Raw genomic sequence first — 25,237 nt, forward strand, 5'->3', positions numbered from 1 at the left:
CATCCAGGTGGCTGCTGTCTTCACAGCAACAAGTTCAGGTGCTAATACTGTAAATGCGTGGCAGATTTGCTGGTTAGTAGTTCTTTTTTATAGCAGTAGCATCTGATGTAATTCAGATTTCTAACTAAACGTCCTATTTCAGGTCTGCTCAGTTGCTTTCTATCAGGATAGATGCTAGCTCTTACCAGGCCAGTTGTAAACCTGACTACTGACTTCTCAGGAGATGGCACTGTGAAAAACTTCACTTTGGGGGCGGAGGTGATGGAATGGAGCTCAGCCTACAGCTTTGCTGTAGTGAAGGCTGCAGTGCACCAGGCTAAGGAGGTATCTGGCACAGGTAGGTGGCAGGCTGTCTTGCAGCGGTGTGCCAAGCAGAGATTTGCAGTTGTCCTGTCCCAACTTTGAGCCTTCATGGTGACTAAGTGTTGAAAGAGCCCAGGCCTGTGGGGTCCTGCAGTTCCAATAGTGAGATGCTAATGTGGCAGTGAGGAGGTGATGGGTGTCACTGGAGCTGTGCTGTGGCATGGGTACAGTGGGAAGGCACCTCGGAACAAAGCCATCAGCGAAGGGGGTTTGTGCACAGAAATCTCAGCCTGCCGCTTCCTGCATGCAAAAACGCAGCCTCAGCAGCACCGAAGCGGTCTGTGCACACATGCCAAACTTGTCATTTATAAAAACTCAAAAAAAGCTCTGACAAATGCTGAAGCTGTTAGTTTTGACACTTCTGACATGAAACACTTTGATTTTTTCACTTTGAAACTACTTTGTGTTCAAAATGTCCTTTAATTTTATTTTCAAGCAAGAAGGAGGGGGGGGGGGAGGGGGGTGCCTTTTTATTTTTTTTAATTCCCTAAAACTCAAAATTGAAATGAAATCTTTGGATTGACTCAAGATGAAACAGTGCCTGGACTTCTGCTCTCATCGGGCTCACCCTTAGATGCTCAGGTTTGGCTTTGAGTCACCTTTTTCTTCCCCTGGTTTTGCCAGTTGGTTTATCGAGGGCTGCAGAGAACATCATCCCTGGCTCAGCTGAACTATTTTTTTTGGTGCCTGTCAGTTGCAAAAACAAGAGCCTCACTTCTGCTTTCCAGGAGATGGAGTTCATTTTGCATCTCGCCGGGATAAATACGAACCTGCGTCCTTTTTTTCCCCTTTCTTTCTGCAGAGGGTTTTGTTACGTTATCTGTTTAGACATTCCGTTATATGTTAGTAATGTGAATAATGACTACTCCGTGCTGCCGAGCTCTCCCTCTTGGCGCAGGAGCGGGGCGTCAGGAGACACCTGGCACTGTTGATAGAACGCTGAACTCGAGCGCCTTGCGCTGTGACAGGGCAAGCCCAAATATTTTGGGAAGAGCCCTTGTTATGTTACTGCAGGGCCTGGTAGCTCTGAGCTGGGGACTTACTCTGTGTTAGCACTGAGCTGACTGCCTGTTGGTGGGGGTGCGGTGTGAGCTCTGATATGGCGGCAGCTCTTGGGAAGGGGGATTGGATTTGGGTGCTTCATTCTGTAGGGGATTGGATTTGGGTGTCTCTTTCTGTAGGCACTGAGGGCCTTCCTGAAGGTGCTGGGACTCAGGAGGAGGATAGGAGGATGGATGGATGCTGTTGGGGGTTGGAGAGAGAAAAGCTAAAGTTTTTTTTCAAGGGAAGTAAAAGTGAAGTCTAGTTCCTATTTGTAGATCAATACAAACACTTCCTTGGGTACTCAAGCACACTCTTAGACCTATTTTCTTCCATCAGCTGCAACCCATCTCTTCTGGTGTACTTCATGCACCTTCTGCACAGCCTGAGTCCAGCTTGTGGTGGCTTGGATTAATTGCTTGTAGACTTCCAGTGAGATTGGATGTCTTCTGGTGTTTGCCAATTCACGTATAGAGGACAATTATATTCAGGAAGCAATGGGAGTTAAATCATATTAATTTCCATGAATATTCATTGGAAGACTTGCTACCAAATTCAGGCAAATGAATAGCCCAACACAAATCCAATGTCCATTTATTTCCCGCTCCCCAGGAGAAGGCAATACGCACTGCCTGGCAGCTGTGGGTGCATGGCAGTGGGCTATGGAGTTCCCTCAGGGCAGTTCATGATGCACTCATGGTTGGAGGGACACCTGAGGAACAGGGAGAGCTGCTGTGGGGCAGAGCAGCATGATGGTGGGCTCTGAGCAGAGCCACCCCATCCTGTGTCTCAGCACATGGTGCAGAGAGGGGTGAATCCATCTGCAGTGCTGCTTCATGTAGACCATACATCATGTAGATGATGTAAGATGATGGTTAAATTGAAAAATTATCTATTTCTGGCTGCAGTTCTCATTTGGGTCATTTGTAACTTCCTTTAGTCAGACAAGCCAACTGAGACTTTAGCTGTGTCGCTTTCGTTCTATCTTTGTGTCCAATTCCCCCAGCTGGGAAAGCAACTCCAGTTGGTGCAGCTGCTGCTGCCAGCGCTGGGGTCAGCCAATGCTTGTGGATAGAGGGCAAGTCTGGGCCTTGTGGTTAAAGGATGTTCTTTAAATGTTCCCTCTCCTGGGAACTGTCAAGTCAACCCTTCCCATCCTTAACTTCATCCAGGCAATGGAAATCTTGGCGTTTGCTTTCATGTACATGTACCAGGTGCTGGGCAGAGCAGCATCTAATCCCTTTTCTAGAGGTAGCTATTGCCTGATCTGTCCAGATCCCAACTACAAAGGGAGAACCAGCACAATGCATTTCTCCTTTAAATGTACCTACCAGCTTCTGAGGGGGTAAGCAGCCAATAGCTCAGCTTTCCGTGCCTGAAGCTCAGGCAGGACCATGGTACAGCGCTGTGCACCCACCAGGAGCAGCACAGGGGCCGAGAAATAGCCATGCAGTCACATACTGCAGGACTCCAGGACTTTGGGGCCCGGCTGCTGGGACAGCAGAGGTGTGGCATCACAGTAGCTTGGAAAACATTCTGACTTCAAACCAAGGAACGCCTATAATTACAGAGGCGTCATCACCTTCATCATGTTTTCTCAGCTAACAAGCTGTAGTTGCGGCCCGCATACACCCCTGCCCAAACGCACAGTGTTTGTTGCCGGGATGGTGGTGCTGGGGGTGGGATGATGTACCATCCTTCTGCAGGCGTGTGTAAAACAATCCAGCAGTAAACAGTTCGAGTACAATTAGCAGCGATGTTGGCGGAGGGAGCTGCCCCACCGCTGGTACTGCCGGTGGAATTAATCATGTTCTACAGCGCTGACGTTACTGGTTTAGGTCTGTGAACTCAAAAACAGCAGAGAGAGTTTCTGATAAACAGCGTTTATTCCAGGATTTCGCCCTTCGCTGCGGACAGCAGCACGAAGGACGGACCGACGCACGTCCCGCCCCGCACCCAGGTGCGCTGCCGCCGGGAGGTGGCGCCGCGGGTCCGGCCCCGAGAGCGGAGCGCGGCGGGGGGCGAACGGCTCCGCGCCCGGGGGCGACCTGCGGAGCTCCGCGGAGCCGCCGTACGGAGCTGCTGCCCCACGGCCACGGAGCTTTGGTTTGAGCGCCGCTAAAAGGCAGAACGCAAATAAAAACAACAGAAAAACAACCGACAAAACAACAAATACTAAACCCAAAAGAGCGGGGGAAGAAAATAGGTTCCAAACGGGCTCCCGCAGCTGCGAGAAAATAGTTTGTAGCGAACAAAGTCGGTAACTTGGGGCGGCCCGCTCAGTGCAGCACCCGCTCGGCCTCCCCTCGCCCCTCGTTGCTCCCGCAGCCGCTCGGTGCCGGTTCCCCGCCGGGATCCCAAACTTTACGGGGCTGTTCTCGGCTTCCCCCCCCTCCCCTCTCCCCGTCCCCCAGCGCCGTCCCGCGGGGCGGTGCGGAGACCCGGCGCGGGATGCGCAACTCCCGGCAGCAGCGCCACGCTCGGCTCCCGCACTCCCGCTCGGCGGCCGGTGCGCGCCGCTGCGCACCCGCGCAATGCTGCTTGTGCGGGGGGGCTGGGGGCGCTGAGGCGCGCAGGCTGCGCCCGCTTCGTTGCTCCGCGCAGGTAAGGAGGTAAGGGGGGGATGCGCGGGTACCCGCGGGCCTAACTGCCCCGGCCCTTTATGCCCCCCACCCCCTTTTTCAAGCCACCCGCGCAGCGTGCCGGGACTGCGCGGCGTGCGGATGGAGGGGAGGTTGGGGGCAACGAAAAGTTGCTGCGGGCCCGAGGATGCGGCGCTGCCCTGCGCCTGCCCCCCGCGCAAAACCCGCGCAACGCTGCGCACCCGCTTCTTCTCCGCGCGGCCGCCCCGCACCCCCCGCCCCGCAAAGCATCGCTTCCGAGCTCCGCAACCCCCACCCCGCTTTTATTCTTCTTCTTCTTCTTCTCCCCCCCCCTATTTTTCCCCTGCACCGAGCCTTGTTTACCCAGCAGGTGGATGTGACGTCAGAGACTGACAACAGCAAAAAATAACAACATCTCCCTCCGCGGGGGTGGCGCGGGCCGCCCCCAGCCCGCCCGGAGCGAGCGGCGGCGCGGGGCTGCGCGGGGCGGGGAGGGGGGAGCCGCGGGGCGGGGGCGCGGCGCGGGGCGGCGTGCGGGGCCCGGAGCGGAACGGAGCGGAGCGGAGCGGAGGGCTCTATTGTTATTTACCGAGCGGCGGAGCACGCCGCCGCCGCGCCGCGCCGCCCGGGCTCGGCGTGCAGGAGGGACGGGAGGGAGGGACGGGACGGAGAGGCAGCCCCGAGCCGCTCCGCGCTGCCGCCCGCCCCGGGGCCGCGCCGTGCTGGGCAGGGGCCAGGCCGAGCGCTGCGGGTGAGTCCGCCGTCCCCCGACACTTTCCCCGCTCCTCCCGGGGCTGTTGCACTTCTTCCCCCACCGCCGGTCCCACGTGTCCGCCCTCTCCTCCCCCACCCCCTTCCTCTCCTTTACCGCCGGTACCGGGGGGGGGGGCGGCGGTGCGCACCCGCGGAGCCCCCTCCCCCGCCCCCCGGCCGCGCAGCCGCCCGCGCCCCCCGCCCGCCCACTTTGCAAACTTCCGCCCCCCCCCACCCCAGAAAAACAAAACCCGGCCCCGCTCCGCTCACGCCCTTCGCGCAGTGGGATGCGCCCCCCCCGCCCCTCCGCGTTGTCTGCGCGCTTTCCGCTGGGTCCCCCCGCGCCGCCGCGCAAAGGGGCGCGTAAAGCGCAACTTCGGAGCTCAGGGCAAGAAGTTGCGGCGGGGCCGCCCACCCCCCCCCCCGTGCCGGGCCCCGCTCCCCCTCGGCACCTGTTGCTGCTTTCCGTCCGCGCTCTGCTTTCCGCGGCCGCTCAGCCCCGCGCAGCGCATCCTCCCCCACTCCGCGTCCCTCGGGCCCGTTGCGCCCATCCCCCCCCTCCCCCTTTTTTTTTTTTCCTTCTCCCGGAGACGAACAGTTTGAATAAACACCCGCTCCTCCTCAACACAGCGCAACTCGGCGCTGCGCGGGTGCGCATCCCTCTGCCCCTCTCATCCCTCCGCGCAGCCTCAGCGCCGCGGAGCCGGGGACGCCCGGTAAGTAGCGGCTGTTCCGCCCCGCGCAGCCCGTCCTCGCCGGTGCGCGCTGCAGGCGGCGTCCGAGCGGCGTATCTGCGCCTCTCCCCCCGCCCCCCCCCATCGCTCGCCCCCCTCCCCCAAAAAAGAGAAAACAGCCCCGAGCCGCGGTCGGGCAGCGGGAGGGCTGAGCGCTGAGCGCTGTGCGGGGCGCACCCCCCGCGGAACTACTGATGACTTATCGGCGAGCCCCGCGTGGAGAGGGCGGTGGAGCGCATCGATTGTAGCGAGCCTTCCTTCTGCCTCTTCGCATGCCATGATTTTAATCGCTTTGGCTGAATCAAACCGAGTGAGATTGCTGCTTTTTTTTTTTTTTTTTTTTTTTCCTTTTTTAATTCCCTCTCCTCTTCCTCCTCCCCCCGGGTCCCGCACCGCCCCGCACCGCCGCTTCTCTCCCGGAGCAGCGGCACGAGTTGCGCGCTCCGAAGTTGGGAGGTTTCATTTTCAGTCTGCGCGACTCCGGCCGTACCGAGCGCTCCGGGTCACCGCTGCTCTCCGGGCTGCGTCCTTCCCGTGCCGCTTCCCAAGCGGGCGCTGTACCTGCCGTGCCGTGCCGTGCTGTGCCGTTGGGGCCGGGCTCTCGCCGAGCCAAACTTTCGAGTCTGTCATCGAAGAAACTTGCCGCCCGTGCTACTCTGTGTGATTTGCTTTAATTTAGGCAGAGGGAAGCGTGCGCTGTGCTCTGCGCTCGGTTCTTATTCCTGCAGTTGGTGTCAGCGCTGAGCAGCCCGTGCTCGTGTAAGTTGGAGAGATCCCGAAAGCACCGAAGCAGGGAAGGAGGTGCCGTGCATCTTGGCGACCAAATCTGGGGGAGAAGGGGGAAATCAGGGCTACCGGCTTCATTCCTCCGCTCCGAATCCCTTCCCTGCGCTGTCGCCCCGCCGGAGTGAATGGAGCGGGGCGCTGGGGGAGGAAGCTCTTCTCTAGTCACCATTCAAAAGGTGCCAGCTAAAATCTCATTGCAAAAAGGTATTGTAGCTTTAATGTCTCGCCTTGGCAGCATTCTTCCCCCTTAGTCTCTGGATTAGTCATTGTATGTGAGACAGAAAGGAAAAAAAAAAAAATCACTTTTTTTTTTTTTTTTTTTTAAAAGTAAAGTAAACAGCCTCCAACAAGTGAACCTTGACAACCCAGATTAAGGCAGGCAGGAGAGATCAAACGGAGCTGCTGCTGGGCTGTTGTCAGAGCCGCCTGGCTGGGAGAGCAGGGCACAGCCGGGCCGTTAGCAGTGCTGCTCTTTGTTGGGAATCCATAGGGTAACGTGGAGGGAAATAACGCTGCCCTACCTTACACGGTACCTTACACGGCTGTCTGGTGCTCACGGCTTTGGTTGTGAAGTTAGGTCAGTGCAGGGGGTAGGGCTGGTTTGATTCTATTGAAATTATTTTAATGTATTTTTTTGAGGCTTGCGTACACTCAGAGCGATGGAGGATTTGGTTTGATTTCTGCCGCCTGGAGCTGCGGAGAAGGCGGCGTTTCCAGTAATGCAATGTTCGAAACAGCCTAAAAGTTCAGTGGGATTCAGCTCCGATTTCTGCATCCCTGATTTGTAAGGAAACCCTGGTGTGTGTTTCTCGGCTTGTGAGCGCGGTGCTGCGGTGTGACAGGGGTTGGGTGGTGAGGAAGCATTGCACACAGTGTGACTGCGGCCCCGAGTGCTGTAAGGTGCAGTGCCGTTCCCCGAGCTGCCCGGTGGCACATTGCTGTAGCTGTGTGCTGTGCGTGGTGCAGGGCGAGGTGTCACCTGGTGTCGGGGCTGCATCAGAAACGTTCCATTGCTTTCTTGTTTTGTAGTGAAATTTGTAGCCAGGGGTGTGAACCGATGGCTGGTTTTGCTTCGATAAACCTTTCGGTGCGAGCATTAATCAGGTGTCACCGGTGCAGTTCAGGGTTATTTTTGATGCTTTCGTGTTTGCATTCAGACAGCTCAGTGCAGGCTCCACCAGCAAGCCCCTGTTTGGTCCATGTTTAAGTACTCCTGTTCTAAGTGTCCTGAAACAATGGGGCTGGCCATTGCAAGCAGGAGGAGAAGGCTTTACCCCCGTGTGTGTGAGCAGGGCGCAGACCAAGTGCGCATCCACCAAAGAGTGAAGAAACCCAAAACCTTTCCCCAAAAGTACTTCTGTAATTAGCAGTGCAGATCGCACAATAAGTACTTTATGCTTTTATAAGGTAAGGTTTCACAACCATCCTGCGTAACTTACAGAGCCTGTACTTTTTTATTTTTAATGGCGTAGATTTTAATTAGACAATAAAACGTGTGTATGTTAAACATGCACATGGATGCTGTAAAGCCGTTCGGGGTAACGCAGTGTTTTTTAACCACTATGAACGTTTCCTGCTGCAGTCAGTTGCAGTGACAAGGTGCTGCTTTGGATGCAGGACGCTGGGCAGAGTGCTGAGCGTGGGGCATCACTGCACGGCGTGGGCTGCAGCGCTGCTCTGTAGCAAAGAACCACCTTTTCTTAAGGGCTTACCTTTGTGTTCCCATCCGCGGTGTGATGCGCTTAGCTCTGGGATTATTCCTGCTTCATGGTATTGTAAAAACTAGGGGAAAAGGGGCAGTAGTAGAAAGGTGAGCCTACGGCATGTGGCTCAGCATTCGGTGCTCTTTGTGCTTGTGGTCACGGACAGAGGAGGCTGGACCGGGTCGTGTCATTCCTTTGGAGAAGTGTCTTTCAAGCATGTATTTGTCTATGGAATGAAATAGCGTATGCACACACATATGTAGGAGATGCATGTAAAATACGCTTATTTCTGCAAGGCCATCCGGTTATTTATAGGACATAATGATACTTCTGTCATCTTAAATTTTCTCAGAGAAGCTTTAATAAATTTAAATAGATTATATGCTGTCAGGAAATAGTATAAATTTTGTTTACGATTCACTTGCTTTAAGGTACTTATACTAAAGAAGCTCATTTAACCCCCAGACTGAGCAGCATTAAGTGGTGAGAGGAGTCTGCCGGAGAGCTGCCGCTGCCCTTTGCTCTCATGATAATCTTAAATTACAACAATTTAATTGCAACTTCAAGGCACCGAGTGGAGACGTTTCCTGCGGCTGAGGCAGGGCTGGGGGAGAGGCGGTGAGCCGGGGCTCCTTGTGGACAGGATTCCTTGTGGCTGGGATTCCTTGTAGCCAGGCTCCTCGCTGCCGTGCTTGATCCTCCTGCCCCGCTGGTGGTGTTACAGCGGGAGTCCTCAGGAGGGGGTAGGTTTGGGAGTGCAGCAGCCAGGCACAGCTGTGGGTGTAGAGTTGTGTTTGAGTTGGGTTGTGCTGTGACAGGGGTTCAATGGTGGGTAGCTACAGAGCCTGGGGGCACATTGGGGTCTGCAGCCCCGGGACCTGCTGTTGGGGGCTGTGTCCCAGCTCAGGTTGCCACAAGTTTGTGCCCTCCTAACCCCATTATGTCCTCACAGCCATGAGTGCTGCAGTGGGAGCATTGGAAGCCAGTGAGCATGTGCCAAAGGTGGTTCAGAAACGCTGCGTGCTGGAGCTCAGCAGCATATCTGTGTCTGCTTGTGAAGGTCCTGGCAGCTAAACTTCAGCAAATGCTCACAAGGGTGCAGAGGGGCTCACAGTTCTTGACTCTCTTGCCTTTGGAGACACGTGTAAGAGCTTGGCTGTGCTTTGAGTCACAATCTGGATCACATTCCCTTTGGCCACGTCCTCACCAGGTGGCTCCTTGCTGCCCCGGTGCCCATGGCACTGCTCTCAGCACACCCAGCACAGCCCTGTGGTCCCGCTGCAGCCGATGTCAGGTGCTGGCATGGTGTGCATGGGAGAGAGGGAGCTGGGGTCATTAGGGGAGCAGAACTGGGGGAACTCTGCCATCCTCTAATATAAAGAAAAGCCGTATCAGGGGTTGAAAGGGGACTGTAAGCTGTTCTGTCTTCAGGAGCTCGAGCATCTGTTGATTGGGGTGCTTCAACTTGTGCTCTTGTTTCTGAGGGTCGGGGAAATGCTGGCTCTGCTGCAACAAACACACTCGGGGGTTCTCTATTTCTCATCACCTGGCACCTGTCTCTTCCATCCATACATGCAGGGGCTGTGCATGAGTGGTAATGATCCCATGTAGCCCCAGTAACTTTTTGTTTAGCACCATCCTCAAAATGAAGGCGTTGTTCTATGGCAAATGAGAAAGCAGAAGAGCAGAATGCATTTCTTTTCCCCCTGTCTGGTACCTGAGAAGGACCGAATAATTTTTCCCCTCTCACTGACCCTCCCTGTGCTGTTCTTAAAGCATCCCCATTTTAGTGCCTTGAAGTTGCAATTAGGTTGTAGTAATTTAAGATTATTGCAAGGGTGCAAAGGGCACTGGAAGCTCTTTGGGAGTCTCATCTCAACACGTAATGACACTCAGTCATGGGGTTAAATGAGTTTCTTCAACGTCAGTACTTAAAGTAACTAAATCGTAAACAAAATTTATACTGTATTCTGACAACTAATAATCTATTTAAATTACATTAAGGTATGTGTGTGAAGATTTAATTAAAAACAGAAGTACAGTTGAGCCCTGTAAATATCTTGACAGATACATTGGAATGGAGTTCGTATCATCCAATATTTGCTTGCGTCTGACAGGTTGTGGAGTTTCTGGGGGTAAAACTTATTGTGGGCTTTGTCCCTGCAGTTTGCAGTGGGGTTGCAGTGGTCTCACAAGTGCTCTGAGTGCCAGCCTGCGTTATTTGGTTGTGTTATTTGCTGTGTTAGCACCAGGGTGCCTGTTTCCTCCATCAGTCAGCTCAGGGCTGGTGCCTGGCTGTGTGCTCTTGAGGACGCTCTCTGCTGCTGTTAAGCATTGTTTCCCAGCTCACTGTGCCAGCTGTGTGCCAGCTTTCTCCCCTCTTCCTGGCTGCAAACGAAGCGACTCAGAGTGCAGTGCTGAGGGCTCTGTCGCACTGTTGTGAGCCTTCGTTTAGCTGATTTTTTTTTTTTCCCAGGTAAAAAGTGTTCAGGACTTTTTTTTCCAATTTTTTGCAATGCATGGAAAGCATTTTCAAGGCTGTCAGTGTGTGTGTTGCTGTGCAGCTCCTTCCCACTGGTGCAGCAGTGCACCCCCAGCCCTGGTGTGCAGCCCAGGATGCTCGATACGAGGAGCTTCTGCTCTGGGTACAGCTTTTAGTGCTGGGGCTTTGGGCATCCTGAGCTCTCCTTGCACTCTTCCTGCAGGTGGTTTGGATGGAGGTCACAGGATGTTCCCCTCTTTGGTTGGGGGCATGGGAAGAGAACGAGGGTCTGTGCATGGAGTGAGAAGTGTGATGGGAGCGCGTTGCCAGCTGGGCGCCCACCGGGAGCGCGGGGCCTCCAACGGCATCGTTGGTTTTCCCCTCTTCACCAGACATTTCCTTTCAGATTGGATCCCAGTTTCAGCCACACTTCCCGCTCAGCCCTGTCATCTTGTTGCTAACAATTAGGGTCAAGTGTCTTTCCTTGGGCTCCGCGCCGTCTTCGTGTTGATCCCTCCCCCAGCTCCCAGCCTGAGCTGTTTGTTCGTTAATTAGTGCATCGGGCGTATTAACACATCAGTGCGCGGGAGCAGGCAGACTTCCCGAGGCATCTCGGGAAACCCTCTCCAGTTTTATGTGACCGGACGTGCACTAGTGCTGATTTAGATAGCGGAGCCGGCGATGCCAAAGTGTTGTTAAGAGAGAGATAAATAGAGAGAGCCCACCAGTAGGCAGAATGTCATGTCTCTATTAAAAAGATGGTGATAAAGGAAGATAAAATGGTGAGGGGGATTGGTGGTGTGTTCAGAGCAGCAGCTCAACAGCTGGTCACAAAAATCAATTCAGAATTCCCCTTCCTGCAAAACCGTTGTCCACGGAATTGATGGCTGAGCACGGCTGGGATGACAGTGAGTGCTGGAGCCCTGGAGGAACCTCACCATCCTTCCAAAGGCATTGGGGCTTCTGTGACTCTGCTGCAGCATTGCTCCCCTCCGTTGGGTGCGCCTGTCTGGAGCTGACTCTTGGCTTCACAATGCAGGAACCCCAGTGCAGAGTTTTATATGTCGGGGTCTTGCTCTGGGTGCAGAAGTCAGAAATGTAACTGATCATAAAGAAATGAGTGGTTGCAGCAGGAGACAGGGGAGCAGTGTTAATTTTACCAGTTCTGTAATGAAACATGCGGTGTAACGTTAAGTCATTGCTGCCTTGTTTGCTGAAGGGATGTTCATCATTCCATTAAGATGGGTTAAGCAATTAAGTGATGTTTCTTTAGGAACCAGAGTCAGTTTCAGGAAGCTTTTCCCCCATGTTGCATGGTAGATGCAAGGTTTCCTCTGTGACAGGATGCAGCCCCAGGTCCTGGTGCTGGGTGTAGCTCCGTGAGGTCAAAAGTGTGGGGTAGGGAGGGTGCCTGTGTGGTGGCTGCAGCAGTGCAGTGACCATATGGTCAGCATTTGGTGTTAGGATGCTCAGGTTGATGCTGGGGAAGTGCTGTGCCATGTGCTGCATCCTGTGCGACCTGCTGCTCTTCCAGTGCTCAGGTTGCCTCTTTGCCTTGACTGAGAATGCAGAATTCAGCACTGACTTTGCCAGATCGCTGCCCTTCCTCATGAGATAGCCCATGTTTCTAATACTGCCATTAGCAATACTGGAACTTAACCCAAAGCCTATTGCCTGTGAGAGACAGGAGTTCTGCCTGGCAAAGGGCAGCACACAATGTGTTAGCATTGATACTCCCTGCTTTCATCGCCGCTCTGCCTCTCAAACAGGGCTCTGTCAGTGAGTATCTTGCTGGCTGTTGATCAGAGCACTGTAAGCGATTCCTCCCCTCAGGTGGATGCTATAAGTAGGTGTATTTCCACGCATCTCCTACGTGCCGGCCATGTTCTGCTTCAGTTTGGTGGCCCTGTACACAGGTACCTCTGTTGAAACCCCAGGAGCTGCCTGGAGTGGACTGAGCTTTAAAAAATGAATTAAAAAAAGGAGGGGGGGGGGGGGGGGAAGGAAGAGAAAAAGCATCAGTTTGGCTTAGGGAACAAAATCCATGAATATTCATGATTGTAAAACATAAAAGGCAACTGTCTGGATACGTACACAGAACATCACAGCCTATATTTACCTTAACAGATTTAAGGAGAGATTTTCTTTATTTTTTTTTCCTCTGTGAGTTTTGTGCTGCTGAGGTGGTAACAACTCCGGTAGTTTGTTCTTATGATAGATGCTGCAAATAGAGGCACAGCCACTGAGAGGTAAACTGGTAAATCTGAACAAACTGAGGAATAGTGGCTGTGGGCTTCTGGCCCCGTTATCAAACTTGCTGCATAAGGCAGAGTTTATGCACTGTGATAATGCTAATGACCAGCAGAGCCAATGATGCATGACTGGAGGAAATCAGTGGTATAATCGGAGAAAGTTATCAGGTTTTTGTCATTAAATATTAGTGATAAATAATACACTTCATTTTGAGTAGATAGGACATATTTAATTCTGATGCAGAGAGTTTCAATTTAATAAGGGGCATTGCTGAGCGAAATGATAATCTGTTGTAATTGAAAGGGAAAACTAGAAATGCCTTTGTTTCAGCAGAGCTCCTGGTGGCGGCCTGTGGTGCCGTGCCTGAGTGTGGGGAGCATCCCTGCAGCTGCTTGTGGCTGTGCCATGGTGCTTTGCTTGATAAGTTTGCATGGTACACAGCCTGGGGAGAGTTAGAGGGGATCTGTTGGGTATAAGTTACCATCACCTTTATTTTATGGATGAAAAATTATACAGTACTACAGCAGACACTGATTGTGCACTCCATGTGTGCCTGCACACTGCATGGCGAGCAGCTGGTGGTGTGGCCAGCTCTGTCCCCAGCCTCTCTGGCTCACAGGGACTGGGCTCTGCCCTCCTGGTGGGGCTGTGTGCCAGCTCTCACATCCTCTTTTCAGCGAGGGCAGTGGCGAATCCTGCAGATTTGACTCATTGCAGAAACTTGGGCAGCTCTGAGTAACTTCAGCCAGAGTTACAGGATGTGTCTGAGGGTAAAAGCTGTTCTCCTGTCATGAGAGCTTCATGGCAATGCTTTCTTCTTGCTATGCTCAAATGATTACATTCTGGTTAAAAGATATATATACATATATATATATATACATATATATATGTATATATATATATGTATTGTCATCTGATTCTTTGATTTGGGATAAGGAAGGGGTCTATCAGCTGAGGTAATTTGTAGTGTTTTTTGTAGGTCCAAAAAAAGAGATGAATGCCTCTGCCCCTGGTGGCATTGGGGTCTGGAGGTGAATTGCAAGGGGAAGCACGTGCAGAGCAGAACGTTTTCTTGCATAAGTAACACCTATGTCAGACGTAGCTCAGTTTTAACAGCAGCATGTGCCCATGTTTCTGTTCATCAGCACTGAATTGCTGCCATGTGCCAACCTCTGCCTGGTGGGTGCTCGGTGAGGAGGAGCATGTGTTGCTCTGTGCCCATCACAGCAGTCCGTGTGTGTGCTGTGACTTTGGCTACTCACAGCTTCACAACATACACCAGGCAGAGCTGTTTCCTCAGAAAACCTTTTGGTTTTTGTCGAGGAAAGGCACTGCTGCTTTCACAGTGCAGAAGGAGTGCATGAAACTCAGCTAAAAACATGCATCCTGCCTGCTGGCTGGCTTTGGGGATAAAGAGCAGAAGTTGGAAAGAAAATGTGTGTCCAGAGCTCAGCGCTGCCATGGGTTTACAGGCAGGAAGGATCTGACCTGAAGCCTGTGCTTGTGTCTGTGGGGTATGAGTGTATGCTCAGTGCTGGCTCTGGGTGCGTGGGGCTGCTGAGAGCACCAGGTGCTGTGTGTGCGACAGTCATTAACGCCATGTGGGGTGTGCCCCCTGCCGTAGGGGTCTGAGCAGAGCTGTATGTATGGTTGGTGCATTAATGGCTCCTGAGATTGGTGCAGGTGCATGTTAGCAGGAAGCGAAACCAGAGGAGCCCTGGGAGAGTGGTGTGAGCTGTGCCAAGCAGGTACCGTGTGGCCTCATCACCCAGCTGATAACCAGCCATGGTGCTGGGAGGCTGTGTGGGGCTGAGGAGGGAAGGCACTAACCTAGAAGCTGGGACCTCTAGGAGGGTGATGCCCACGTTCCTCCCACCACAGGGATGGTCCAGGTGGTCTGGGGGCCCTGCTGCATTGGGGTGTCTGCCTTCTGCAGCTGGCAGCCCTTTCACCACTTGTTTTTGCATGGTCTCGTGGAGGAATTTGAATGTGCAGTCTACGAAGTGAGGCACTGAAGCATTAACCCTGTCTTTTATTTTATTTTCTGAAAGGAGTGGGGACAGAATAACAACGTGAGTAAAAATCTTATTATCCACAATTCTGTCCTCCTTGGTTCATGCTTGACTTCAGTACCCAGTCCCACCTCACTGAGCAAAGCCAGCACAGTATCACATAACTGTGTGTGCTGCTACACCTGCCAGTAGTGCTCACCTTGCATAGGGTTTTTGTTCTTTCTTCCTGAGTGTCAAAGCCACATCTGGTTGGAACCCTGATTGCTCACAGTGCCTCTGTGTGTTTTTTCTGTCTGGAGCAGTTGTGGGGTCTGTTGGCAGGAGAGCCCAGGCCAGCACAATGCTACCAGGGTAAGATGCTCACTGTGCCCAGCCACTTGCACAGTGAGCATCTGGAGCTGTGCCCCTCTGCGTCAGCATGAATTAAGTGTCACAAGAGGAAGCAAAGATGAAGCTCTGTGAGAAGATCCGCAACTTGATCCGATGATGATCTGGTGTGCAAAGAGAGGGAGAAAAGTGAACTTCTCACCCAAGATGTGGAGCCTGTAGTGCTGTGCCACCCCACTTGTGCTGCAGCCAGTGCCTCCTGCTCCAGTGCCATAGCACTGGTTGGGTTGGTGCGGTTGCCTGTGAGCGTTAGCAGCTGCAGCTGGCTGTAAAAGCTGTAAATTTCCCGGTAACTAGCAGGAAAATGTTGTGGATCTGCAGTTATTCTCCACATCTGGATATGCCATGTTTGTTAGCACTGAGCTAAGTACAATAAAAAGCATTTTTCTCAAGCGTGGCAGCATGTGGGTGAGCTCCGTTTGCCCCCACTGTCAGATGAAGCCAGCAGGAGTTAACGTGCAGCTGTAACAGCAGCTCCTGCTGCAGAGCATTGCTGGCCAGAGTGTTTCTGGGAGGTGCTGTGGGGTTTGGTGTGCAGCCCCTGAGCTGTGCTGCTATGCTTTGCAATAGAGCTCCTTTCTGGGGTACCCCCAGTACATGAGGCATGTCCTGAGCCTTGGGCAGCCTTTGTGCTCACCCTACTGGGTGCACCTGTGTGTGAGTGGGACTTCAGATGGCATCAGATGGCCCAAGGAAAGCCAAGAGCTTGCCCTTGTGTTGTGCAAACCTGCCATGGTGGGCTGGCTGTTGGAGGCTCCTCCATCAGAAGGCAGAGTGTCCCATGGTGACAGCATGGAGTGTGTCTGCAGTGAGATTAAAGTGGAAATTAGGCAGTGGGCGATTACCTCCTGGTTTTAAGAGCAGTATTGGGCTGAAATGAAAAGCAACCTTGAACCTGCACGGGTTCATGAAGCTGTATGCTGGGATTTTAAAAATTACCTCCATTGGAATCCTGGAAGCATCTGTTACATAATTAATGCACTTAAAAATATACTCTATTTATGATTAATCCAGGACTGTGGTGTGTGTGCTAGTTAAATGACTGAATCCCAGGGTGCAGCGCGAGGAAAGGGCTGCAGTTGTAATCTATTTGATGGTTATAGGAAAGGACATTTTCTACAAATAAATACGTCTTCCGTAGTCTTTTTATTTGTCAGGGCCAAGCTTACGTCTGTTGCGCTGAGTTTGTTGACTGGTTAATGTTTAGAGATTTATGCTGATATTTTGTAGATCTGCTGGAAAAAAATAACTCAAGAATAATTAGGGAGATTGACCATATAGTAACATGCCATGTGTGTGACAGTGTTGCTGGGCTGATGAACTTGAATATGGTCTGTGCAATTAAAAGTGCCAAGGCTTGGTATACAAGGAGCTTTTCAAACCCTCTCCCAGATAGATGAGTCCTCTGGAGGATGCATGTTCCCCAGAGGATGGCTTGCTGGAGCTGCTGGATGCTGTGGGTCTCCTCTCTAGAGAATGTCTGAGGCCAAAACCTCCCATTGGGAGCGGCAGAGCAGGCACTGCCAGCACTTGCATACCCATGCTGCTATTTATTTGTGCCAGGAAAGGTTAGGATGCTCTGTGCAGCCTTCTTCACTGCCATCCTCAAACAGTCTTTAGCATTGCATTTTCTCTGGCATTTTTTCTTTGTTTCTGTTCCTTTTTCTGCCCACCTCCCCCCCCACACCGTTCATCTGCCTGCTGCCCCATTGGGTTGGTGTGTGATCATGTTGTGTAAAACCCTTTTCTCTCCCCATCTTACTTTTATTGCTGGTTCCCAAGCCACCCGCAAAGCTGCTGTGTTTGCTCATTACCCCACGGGATCTCGGGGAGGCAGCCCAGCAGAGCAGTGCCAGTGTGTCCCATGCTTGCTGCCAGAGCTGGAAATAGGGTCCCTTTCTATGTGAACGGGCCATTATTTTTAACCTAACAGTCACTGTGTGTGTTGGCTTGGGAGATGTTTGAGGTTTAGTGCCTGGAGGGTCCTGTTGCACCTGGTCTGTCAGGCGGTGCTGCTGGGTTGTGGAGGGGTTCCTGGGACCACACATGCCCAGGTTTGGCCCTGGTACCCACTGAGTGTTAGTGATGACCTCGGGTTTCCATGTTGCGTCTCTTGAGTTGAACTGATACTGCATTTCAGCATCCTGCCCCTCAGCTCCCTCAAAGTGTTGTGAAGGCAGAGCGAGGCTGGTTTGAAAGGAGGCAGTGCCTCCTTACCCTGATGGGTAAGTGGCTCTTCCTCATTGCTGATCCCACTGAAGCACTGCTTCTTGCTCATCCCTCTGGATAAAGCAACCCCTTGTTATCTGTGCAGTATGGAAGTGTTACTCAGCATGGGCTTTTCCTTCAGTCCTGAAGAGAGAAATGTAAAGATCTGTGTGTGCTGGACTGTTTGTATTTCTAGCAAACTGGGACAAAAAAAAACCTTAGTGTATGTTCCAACTGTGTGCCAGCAGTCTAGGATTTCAGGTACTCTTTGATACTGACCTGTGCGAGAGCAGTTATGTTGGGTAGAAGGAAATCGATGAATCAAGGCAGAGGAGAAGGGCAGCATGAAGCAAGAAGCCCAAATGTTTTGGGTTCTAAAGAGTAGTTACTCTCTTATTGCTGGCCAGGCCGGTGGTGTTGGGCACGTGGAATGGGTCAGGGTGGGTGGCTGATGAAGACAAGAGTAAGGGCTTGGGGAAAAGCAGAATCTGGTGACTGCAGCAGCACAAGTTTATTTTTAGAACCCGATTGCATTTGAATCGCAAGCATTAGAAAAACTTCTTAGCTCACATTATACTCCGAATTTCTTTAATTTATTTTTAAAGTGGAAATTTTGCAAGCTGACGTTTTGCAGCATGCGTAGTACGATTTGGCTGACAGCATTGTCTGGCAAAAGAAATAACCAAATTATTATTCAGTCATGGGTTTTTAACAGCCGCAAAGCAAGTGGATGTTAACTAAATGATGCAATTTATTCCCTTCCTGCTTATTGCCAGCTTGCCTATTACAGAGAGACTGCCAGCTTTAAATAAGTGGTACCCAGATGGTAGTCGCATGACGCCCACTTGGTTACAGAGCCTAAGCAGGGAATAACTCGGCAGCCACTACAAGCTGTGGGTCAATTGAGGGGGAATGCCTGTTGCTTCACAGTTTTGCATATGTAAATCTGTTAATGTTATGTCAGTATTGTGCGGTCTAAACACAAGCACTGCCTTTCTCTGGGGCCCAGATGAACTTGGATCGCCGCCCAGCTAATGAGGATCCGAGAGCGCAGCGTCAGGCGCGGGCTGCCGCCTCTGCGTGCTTCCTCACTGTGAACTTGGGGCTGCTGGGCTCGGCCGTGCCCCGACAGTGAAGCGTGTAGCTGGCCTGGCCTCGCTGCCGGCAGCTCATCGCTGCTTCTGTCCCAACCAGAGCGGCTGCCGCACTTGGCTCTGGCTGCGTCTCCTTGCCACGCTCCTACGCTCGCCTTCATCAAGTGCAGATGTGGCACCCGGCTGCCTCCGAGGAGTCATGAACTGCCTTGTCTGTGCTCATAGGCAGCCAACATCTGCTGGCGGCATGGGAGCGATCCGGGTAGCTGGGCCTTGCAGACAGCGACTTGTATTAATGGTGTGGGGATGGCTGCTGGAATGGTTGGGTTAAGTCTGACCACCCCACCCCCCTCTTTTTTTTCTATTTTTTATTGTTGCTTTAAAAGTAGTAGTTAAAATTGTTGGACTTTGGGAATGCTTTTATTGTTGATCATTTCTGGTTCTGAAAAGTTTATTACAATGGGTGAAAACAACAACCCCCCCAAAAAACACTATAAAAAGCTGCAGTACACTGAAAGGCTGAAAAAGCACCAGTCGTACTGATTTAACCATAGAAAACGTTCCTAGAGGTATTGTAAATTTTATGTGCCAGATGAAAAGCATTAAGTGCGTTATTTTTCACGAAGGGAAAACATTCTGATTTTTAACCATTTTGTAAATTATATTAATGGCGAGACGCTGCTTACAAAGCTCAGGGGCTGCTGGGTGAGCACAGCCCCATCCTGGGGGCTTGGGGGGTGCAGAATCCACGCTGCCAGATTTCATCCTTTGTGGGCAGAGCGCTCTGCTGTCGCTTCTCACCCCCCTCAGTCTTTTTTGGAAGTTACAGGCAAGTGTTTTGAATGCAGTCAGAATAAAATTAAAGTAGAAAATAAGCCGCTTTGGAATGTAGCGGAAAGCTGAGATGTTTGAGTATTTTATCTTTATTTTGCTAATTATTTGTCATGGAGATCTGAGTTGATTCCCTGAGATTTCTTCTAAGCCTCTTAGGGGGAATTTTTTTGGCTGGTCGTCATTTTCCTCTGTAGTGCGCTCCTAGCTCAGCGCCTCTGCCCTCTGCTCCTCATCCCTGGGGATGTTGCCCAGCTCGCTCCTCATCCTCAGTACCACTTGTGGCCCCAAATGGGTTCTGAGCACGGACCAGCAGTGATCTGTCGTCCCCATTGCTCCGGCTGTGATGGCAATTTGGCCGCAATTCTCCTTTTTGATGGAAAATATCGTAGTGGTTGTTGAGGAGCCTGTAGCACATTCTTGTACAATAAAGGTAAATCAAGCCAGGCATTGGTTTATACGTGATTTTCCAGTTCCTTGTATTAGTGAGAGCTATAGCTTACCCTACTGAAAACTTAATTAGGCAAACAGAATGCTATGTTAGCAGACACTTACAAACCCGATGTGCTCAGGACAAGATTCAAATAAGTTAATAAGAGTTATATTAGGTGTTTCTAATGGTACTTTCCTTTTTAAATTTTTTTAAATTTTATTTTAAATAAGTGCTGTCTTTGGTAATAACCGTCCCCCACTTTTCGGGTTAATAGTTTAATTGAAAAGCTCCATTGTGTCCATTTAGTCGCGGAGGATCCCTTCTGCCGTGTGGTACATTAAAGCAACTCCTACAGCCTTTGTGTTTGGATGGCTGATGTGGGGTCCCCTGGAGGAGAGGAGCGGGCTGAGGGAAGGGGAGCAGTCTGTTGTGCCCCACACCTGGAGCAGCCCGCGGGCAGGAGTGGAACAAATCATCAGTGCTGGAGTGGGCGTAGGGGTGCGTGTGTGTTTGTAATGTATTTAAAATGCCAATAGCTTATGCCTTTTGAAGGCTCCAAATCAGAGCTGTCATATTAGCTATACCATTTCCAAAAATAATGTGAGGAACATGCTGGTACCCATTGTTCAGAACAGCATCATTATTCTGTTATTCTTTCTCAAGCTTCTGACATCCTCGCTTAACAAAGGTCTTTCCAGATTATGGTCCTCAAAAATTGTTTGCTGTGAGGATTTGAATTCCAAACAGAATGTATTGTCTTTTATTTTTCTTCCTATGGGAGGAAAAAAAACCAAACAATAAGGGGAGCGGGAAGGGATCAACTCATTTTCTTTCTTGACACATAGATTTTTGGACCAAGGATGTGAACTTAAAGCCTGCAAACTGAAATGGGAAGTCAGAAGTTTGGGACTTTATTATTCCATAACTGATGTTACCCCATTTCCCTCCCGTCTGCGTGCTATGAACTGGGAATAGGGAAAAATTGCAGTGCTGAGAGGCTGCTGGCTGATTGAACTAATGCTCGCGAAGTGCTGGGGTTATCTTACATGGGGTGTTTTGATGATAGAAAGAACTGGTACCTGCAACCTCAGCCTCGAAGTGAGCGCTCTGCTGGCGCGATGCAGGGGGTCGGGATTGTTCCTCAACAGCAATTTTGTGCCATTTCGCTGAATGCGCCTGTTTCTGTGCCACCAGGCAGAACTGTCACTGGTGACAGACTTTAAAATATTTCTTAAACATCGGTAAAGCAGCATTTGCTCGTTATAATGTTGATACAGCTCGCAGCATGTTCGACTTGTGAAGGAATTATTCTAGGCTTGTGCCTGCGTGCGGTGGGCCACTGAAAATGTGTGTGTGTGTGTGTGCTGGATGTGGCAACCTTCACTTGGCAGAGAGCAGAGCCTGCTTGCTCATGAGGAGAGCCATGCTGGGAGCCAAGGGCACGGCAACACCAAAAGGATGGGTGCGTGAAATCCCTGTTAGTCCTTCATCACCTGAGCAAGGGAACCCTTCAGTGCTCACAGCAGAGCTTGAAAGGGCCTTTCCGAGCAGAGACATTTGGGAGGTGGGGGATTCCCTGAGACAAGATCAGATAAGATATTAAGTGGAGGATTCAGGCAGAAAAGTGGTTTGGAATTGCAAATCAGTGGTTTGCCCATAAGTGCTTTGGGTTGGCTGTGGTATTTTCTGATCTTCCCCCCCACCCCCCAGAAGATGTCTAGTAATTTTTCACCCCTGTCTTTAAACTCTCTCAGATGGTTTGTGATTTTCAATGGCTGAAGGTGGCTGTTTGCTCCTGAGCTCCGGCAGCTTCACAGGCTGCCGCAGAATCACTGCTCGCTCTCTCCTCATCTGTCTCTGATAGAGCTCCTTGCTTTCGAATGCTGTAGCATAATTTGTTACTTTCTTGAACATTGTAGGAGGTTGAATAAATATGATTTCTACAGTATGTGTGTGTACATATATCTCTCTGTATGCATATATAGAGCGAGGAAACTTGGACATGCTGGGTGTTAAGCAATTCGCCAACTGGTGTCAGAAGAGGACTTAAATGTATTTGTTGCTCACTGGTGATCCCACAGCTGGGTGGGATCCAGGCGGGCAAACTGTGACGCGGTGACTGTTCTCTCTCTTCCCACACAATATACTTGTATTGTGAAATGTATATTAAAATATTGAGGGAGTTGGGCACATTTCATGTAATCACTGGAGGAAAGTGGCTTTAATTCATCGCTTGGATCAAACCTTCTAGACCTTGGGCAGTGCTTTCCTGATGTGAAATGTAAAGCCTTCACCTGAGGAAAAAGAATCAGTGAAGTTGACTGCAAAGAGAGGTAAGTGGATATGAGGAAGTTTTGCTGATGTGGCTTGGATAAGGTAGGAGCATAGTGTTGTAGGGCATGTGTCTGTGCCACCGCTGCTGCAGGAATAGGTTGGTAGCACAGCCAGCACCAGTATTGAGCTGTTACATTCATCCTGTGTCCCTGAATCACCTTCAGTGCTTTCTGTCTTTTCTAGTGGTCTGAAACATGCAGCTTCACTTCATCAGCCTCTGTGAGGCAGTTGAGCTCTCTCGAAGCACTCAGAGATACTGTTGGCATAGCACAGATATAATTATCGTTAGTATAGGCAGCAAGGATTTTTGGATTGATTTCTCCCTTGCTCTTTTTTTTTTTTTTAGTTTTGCCTTTAGATGTTTAAGAAACCCTGAACTTGCATAAGATTACATAGTTTGGTAGAGTTCCCCATTGCTGGAGGCATCTGTCAGAGCTGGGGGCTCGGCTTCCCCTGGAAGGTGCAGGATCTCGCACACTGTCAGTCTGGAATATGGGCATAGCATTTCCAAGTAGCCAGGAGCCAAGGGTGGCATTGATCATGCCCTGATGTCCAGCAGGATGTTTATACAGCTGCTGCCCACACACACCTGGCTGCAATGGAGTAGTGATCCAGAACTTGGGAGATGGTTCTCCTGAGTGCTGACTTCTCTGCAGTTACAAGCTGAGGGAGGTTTGGTCTCCTTGGTGATTTGGGTGAGAGTGAAAATGGCTTTAATCTTTTTGACTAGTCTGAGACGAGGGTACAACCTTCTTAATATACCTGGCAAAGAAACACATTTTTCTTTTTACAGGTGTAGTTGCTTTTGTTTTATTTGTTCTGTGCTCTCTTGCAAACGTGCATCCTTTTTTTTTTCCTTTGTATCCTTTTTTTTTTTTTTCTGTATACATACATATGCCTCCTTCGGAAATTTTCTCTTCCATCCAGACACCTGCATTTCAAGTCTCTATCATGCAGATTCATTTTTCTCTTTAGACGTGTGCCATGCTGACAGGCCTAAGGCTAGAACATGCTTTTTATCTGTGAAGGCTTTCTCTTGCTCTTTCACTTAGAGAAGGTGATACTCTGAGGCAAAGGCTAGGCCCGTGCCATGCTGCTGGGAGCCAAGACCTGACCTGCTCTGTACTGTAAGCCAAGCTGTTCCAGACTTGTGACTTGGGTTTGGGAGTACTCAAAGGTTTGCATACCTGAATCAAAGTAAGTGAGCTATGGGTTCAAAAAATGCCCTGATGAATGAATCCTGATGGTGGAGGATCTGTGTAATACTGTTTTCTGGACTGCCCCAAGAACACATTCACTAACTCCTTCTGCGTTAGCACTGACTTCTGTGCTCCATTTAGGTTTTCATTAAAGCATTACATAAACGGCAGTCGTGTAAATACAAGCGTTTGAAATGGCGCTTTTAGATGAAAAAGCCTCTTGGATTCGTGCAAGTAGACACATGCTTGCACAAAATAACTTTTGGCTTCCCTCTAACACTTTTCGGAATAATTTAAAGGAAGAAAAGATTTGCAAACAGTTGTAAAAGAGCCATAAAAAACTGTCAAATACCAGACCTTCAGCTAATTGTAAACTGTTTTGCTCTTGGAAGTCATACAACATTGATCTCATAGCTGCTTCATTAAGAAGGTGATTCTGTGGAGCACAGGAGCTGTTTGCTCAGGTAGGCATGAGTAAAAGTAGCATGAGATGCCTGGCTTCTGTTCTGAGTGCCCAGAATAGCTCCAGGCAGCTGAAGTGTCCTGTACCAGGAAGGAAAGCAAGCGTCGTGGGGAGCTGAACAGAGAGAAGCTGCACAGACAAACACTTCTCTCCTCTGGCTCCTTCACCCGTGCAAAGGCTTCTGCACAGCTGGGTTTTGCAGCAGGGCTGCAGCACAGCATAGGGTTGTTTGGGAGGATCCCTGGCACAAGGAGGGTGAGCACCTGAAGGCTTGCTCTCACTCTTTCTGTCCATATGGGATATGCTCTAGTCTTGCAGTTTTCAAAAAGAGACATGTGGAAAACTCTTTTCTTGGACAGAGAATTGGCTGATATCCTAGGTCAGCTGGTTGGGTTGCATCTTTGTTTTTTTTACAGTGTACCAGGGAAGACAGGCATTCAGGGGTCAGCCTTTTCTGGTTGGGACTGAAAGGAAGGAAAGTCGATAGTCCATTAGACTAGATCAGTGGAAAAACTTTCCTGTGAGCTCAGCTCTAATTCTGCGCTTGTTCAGTGTTTCACTTGAAGAACTCTTTCCATTGTGCAATTTCACTGTTTCCTTCGAACACTGCAGATCAGGGTGTCTGCTCCAGGGAAATATTAATAGCAGCCTACTGGCGCTCATCTCTAGTGCACTCACTGCCACAGTCTCTCTCCTTTAACCATTTTCTAAAGCTCTATGATTAGATCTCTTTAGGAAGGGAAATTCTTGCCTTTGTGTATTGGTCAAGCCAATGAATGGTCTCCTGTTATCTTCTCGCTCCATGACTGAATCAGGCTGTCAGAGACGCAAAGCTGGAGTCAAAGGGACTTTATTTCAGGCAACCCCACCTCCTCTGGGTTAGCTATGGAGAGGATTCTCTTCCCATCTGTTCCTGAACCAGAAACATCCTTGTTTAACAAGAGTGAGTTTGGGGAGTTTATCTGACCCAGCCATTTCCTTTCGGATTTGTAAGGTTATAAGTTGACGGAGTCTTCTAGAGAGTGGATTTCTGTGGCTGGACAGAATGGCGTTTTGGGACAACTTTCGGGAATACTGGTTAACCTCAGCTTTGTTTCTGAGTAGGAGCCAGCGTGGCTGCAGGTTTCTGGTGTTTGGAGTGTGCTGACACCTTGTTGGCCCATTCAGCTGGGAAGGATGAGCACCAAGAGCAGGAGGGGGCTGGCAGTGCTACCGTTAGCAGTGCATAGGAAGTGTTCAGGGATTAGGGCACTGCTTAATAATTCCAGAAGGAATTTCTGGACACACAAATGAGGCAGTGCTGACTATTAAAAAAAGCCAACTCTGAAAATCCTCTTTGTGCCTTGATTCGCACTATATTCCTGCATGAATGATGGTTTGGTGGTCTGATGCACACTGTCCTTACTAGCTTAGGTGTGACGTATTTTTCTGATCTTATTCACATTCCTAATGAGAAGCTTGTCAAAGAGGTGTTGAACCATCCAGTAGATTTTGGCCTGCTTGACTGTAATAACTCTCAGCTTTGTATTTTATGCATGGTATGCTTAAATGGTTTTAT

General features: G+C 50.5%; 1 protein-coding gene across 12 annotated transcripts in view; it reads left to right on the top strand.

Moving 5' to 3' along the window:
• Window positions 1-3,877: 3,877 nt before the first annotated feature.
• Window positions 3,878-25,237, top strand: part of FOXP1 (forkhead box P1) — a 338,964-nt gene continuing 317,604 nt past the window's right edge. For 4 of the 12 annotated variants that reach the window (XM_085516177.1, XM_085516172.1, XM_085516190.1 and 1 more), the window contains exon 1: window positions 4,527-4,758. The gene's annotated coding sequence lies outside the window, so the exon portion shown is untranslated. Of the gene's footprint in view, window positions 4,009-4,523; window positions 4,759-5,332; window positions 5,477-5,605; window positions 5,805-25,237 lie in introns of those variants that run through there. The other 8 variants (XM_085516194.1, XM_085516198.1, XM_085516176.1 and 5 more) reach the window with 7 other exon arrangements.

This window comes from Coturnix japonica, chromosome 15 (genome assembly GCF_054131305.1).
Source record: "Coturnix japonica strain WE chromosome 15, WE-NBRP24, whole genome shotgun sequence".
Taxonomy (NCBI): Eukaryota; Metazoa; Chordata; class Aves; order Galliformes; family Phasianidae; genus Coturnix; species Coturnix japonica.